Below are 3,024 nucleotides of genomic sequence, written 5' to 3'. Positions count from 1 at the left end.
GCGGAGCACAGTCTCCGGACGTGCAGGCTCAGCGGCCATGGCTCACGGGCCCAGCCGCTCCGCGGCATGTGGGATCTTCCCGGACCGGAGCACGAACCCGTGTTCCCTGCATCGGCAGGCGGACTCTCAACCACTGCGCCACCAGGGAAGCTCAATAACTCCATTTTTAATAAAAGGAAGAACCAACCCAGGGTTTGTCTGGCTTTCATCTCTGGATGTAAGGGAGACCTGTTGGAAAACCCCTTCTAGTTTAAAGATTGTATTATTCTTAGCCACTCGATTATCTGATATGAGGAGAAAGTGATTTTTCTCGTACATTCACCTTTATGTTTCTAGTGTTTAAAAAACCAAGCCAGCAAGCAAAGCAATCGTAGTATGAGAGTTTTAAAAATCACGGTTTTAATGCCAAATAACTGTTAATTTAGTGATGATGATGCTTTTATGGTGATTATAGGCTTCTTTTGGAAACTTGCCAAGGAAACAGGTTCATGACAAGTCTGGGGAAGGTAAATCTTCAGGTGCAGGTACTCAGGAAACCTCAGCTGGTGAGGGGATCCTGTAAACAGGTGGTGACCCTAACAGCTTATTTGGAGAGGCACAGATGGGGGGAGGGTTCGATAGTCATCGTTTTGAGTAATGGGTAATACACCTAATGACTTAACCTGCGACCTAGTTGAATCTAGCAGCCACCTCTGCAGTTTCTCCAGGACCAGAGACCCGTTCAGCAAGAGCTTGCAGGTCCTCTTACACACCAGCATCACGTCATATACGGCAGGAATTCCGTCTCCCGTCTGCGGTCTACACTCGGGCTTTTCCTCCGCTATCTACAGCAGACCTAATTTTATACTAAGTAGGTGCAATTATTTCGTATGGCGTCTAATCACTTTTAGAGGTTAAGAACGATGTTCTTTCTGCCTCACTTCGCGCTGGCAGTTCTCTTCCCCACCCACTGCAACCTCCGCAGCCTGTGGGTTGAGGCCCAGTCGTCCTCTCCCGTTCCCTGTGGAGATGAGAATTACTGGTCGAAGCTTCAGCAGTAGGGAATACAGTCGCTCTTCCATTTTACCCATTCGCCTCCCGCCCTGTGACCAGCTTGGTCTGTCTGCACCAAGCAGCTTCGTGGGCCGCTGAGCCAAGCCATTCTATTTCTGGAGCTCTCTGCTGACAGCCGTTTCAAGCAAGGCCATGAAGATGTTGTTCTGATGACAGTCCCACACCGCAAAAGTTGCCAGATCTTTCCAGCTCCAGGGGCGCGGTGGCGTGTTTACCTAAGCGCGGAGAGGTGCGAGGGTTGGTCCTGGCCCGGGTGGATCTCTGCTTCGGCGCCGCCAGGCTCCGGGCATTGATTGTATTTACTTGTTCTGAAGTGCCCAGGACTTAGGGCTGATTTTCCTTCACCAGATCTAAGACAAATCCATCTGAGGGCGAGCAAGGAGAAAACGGAGAAGCGGAGAGGTGGGCCGCCGGGCGAGGTAGAGACGAGAGGAGTACTGGGGCTCCTGGAGCCCCCAGCACCTGGGCAGGAGCTGGGTAGGCTCCCTCCCGGGCAGAGCCCTGCGGGCCCGGCGGAGGCGCGGGCTTCAGAAGGCCCCGGGCGGCCTTGGCCCGGAGGGAGCGAGAGTCCTGTTACCCGCGGAGCGCATCTAGACCAAGGGCCCGCTTCTGCGGCGCCCACCCTCCGGCCCGGGTCGCCTGTGCGCACGGCTGCGGCAGGGCCGAGTTAGAGCCAGAGGCAGGGAGTTGCGAGCCGCCGCCGCCCGCCGCGTGCACCCCCTGCATCGCACAGCCTTGGGCAGGTTGCGACTTCTGGGCCTCGACACCTGGAACCCGTTAAAAGCGCCTCCTCCTCACGCCCGGCCTCGGTCTCTTCCCCCACCCCCAGGCTCTTGGGTCCCAGGCGAGATTTGAATGTATTAATTAAATAAAGCAGGCAGCCCTTGAATCGCGCCAACGCAGGGCGCTCTCGGGAGCGTGAAAGTCCTGGCCTCCGAATCCGCAAAAGAAAAATGTGTGAAAAGAGAATTAGTGAAATTAGGTTAGACCAATAAAACGTGAGGGCTCCAGCACCCCCCTTCCCGCTCCCCCAGCCTGGGGCTAGAAGGGCTATCTGGTCTGATCTATTGTTTCCCGCCCTGGCAGGGGGTTCATTGTTTGATAAATAATTCCCCCTCCATTTTATTCTTTAAAAAAAATGGGTATTTGCATAATCACTGCTTTGATGTGGCCAGAAATAGGAGGCTTGGTCTCCCCAAGTCTGCTATTGGTAGCGAAGCAACAAAGCTGGATCCAGATCTTTCACTTCGCTGACAGCGTGTGGGGCAGATTGTCAGAAACGGCTGCGTTAAGCTCCTGCCTCCTTTTAAAAAAGGATCCACTTTAATGATTAAACCTAAGGAATGTCCCCAAAGGGGGAAGGCGGTGAAGGACGAGAGTTCTCAGCCCCCTCCACCTCCCTCTGTCCTCCAGGGTTCATTGTTCTCGGCAGTCTCTTTTCCAAAACCCTTGCGGGCGTGCGCCTCGCTTGGGGCCTCCCCACGTGGCTCGCAGTGGGCACCCGCCGGGGTCCGCCGGGGCCGAGGTCTGCAGGAGCGGTCCTCCTCGCCCTCCACCCGTTTTTCCTTTCCCAGTTTAATTTACCCAGCCTGGGTGGGGGTTCGTCTTATGGAGGACGCCGAAGTGACCTGCTCTTTGGTCCCCGAGTGGAAACGAGGCGGGTGGGGAGGGCCCCTGGGAACGCAAGATGGGGGCAGTTTCAGATGGTCCCCGACAGGAGAGAGGAGCAAAGAAATTCAGTCATCCGGAAAGCCGATCGAGAAAGCCAGTGTGGCCGGAGCTATTATATCCCTGCACGGTGGCGGGAGTCGGAAGATGGAGTGGGAAAATACTATTAAAATGTCTACTATACTGTCGTTTCTTCTTCTTTTTTTTTTTTTTTCTTCTCTGCTTTTTTTTTTTTTTTTTTCCTTTCCTCTCGGTGCCGGGGTCGCAGGAGGAGGGAAGGCGGTGGGAGTTCTCTGCTTTCAT

This window comes from Lipotes vexillifer, unplaced genomic scaffold, assembly GCF_000442215.2.
Source record: "Lipotes vexillifer unplaced genomic scaffold, Lipotes_vexillifer_v1.1 scaffold1219, whole genome shotgun sequence".
NCBI lineage: Eukaryota > Metazoa > Chordata > Mammalia > Artiodactyla > Lipotidae > Lipotes > Lipotes vexillifer.
Note: the sequence above shows the minus strand (reverse complement) of the source record.